The sequence below is a fragment of the Brassica oleracea genome, chromosome C1 (assembly GCF_000695525.1).
Source record: "Brassica oleracea var. oleracea cultivar TO1000 chromosome C1, BOL, whole genome shotgun sequence".
Lineage (NCBI taxonomy): Eukaryota > Viridiplantae > Streptophyta > Magnoliopsida > Brassicales > Brassicaceae > Brassica > Brassica oleracea.
The window spans coordinates 7,689,305-7,690,046 of NC_027748.1; positions in this window are offsets into that span (position 1 = coordinate 7,689,305).

Sequence of the window (742 nt, forward strand, 5' to 3'; positions counted from 1 at the left end):
TCTTACCATAAAAAGAAAGCCGCAGAGCGGCAGGGATTCAAAGCCACACACGGCCAGTCCCGAAATACAAATAAGGCCATTCAAGGCCGAAACATAAAAACATAAAAAAAAATCTCTCGCAAGAGATCTAACCCAAGTCATCCTCAGAACTTACGCCCCCTCTTCACCCGCTGCCTCGTCCGAGCCTGGAGCCGCGCCACCTCCGTTTTCTCCGACCATCGGATCTTTCCCCTCTGGGTCTTCTGAACACGTCGGAAGGAAAGACACGGATTTCAGGTCGGCCAGGACGAGACCGAAATCTCCATTCTCGGCCGCCATATCTCCCTTGCAGCCGGACAGTCGGGCCTCTTCGGCCTCCAAGGTCGGGGGAGCCTCACTTTGGAACGACCGAACCACGGCCATCCCGCCCTCAATCATCGCCAAAGCTAGATCCCTGCTCCGGATACACTCGAGGGAACCCAGGGAAGCAGAAATCTTCGCCAAGCGAGCTTGACACTCCGCGCGAAGGGCATCAGTAGCCTCTTGGATCCCACGGCGCGCTAGTCCCGCGTCACTCTCGATCTGACGCTGGAGTCGACGCACCTCCGAGGATTTGGCCTTCCTGGCCTTCTTTTCCTTAAGTAAGGAACTCGCCGTCTTCCCAAGGTCCCTCTGAAGCTCTCCTATCGCAACCTTGAGCTTCAACACTTTCGCAGAGTGAGAGTCCTTGACATCCGTCAACATGGCCTCGGTTTCGGACCAT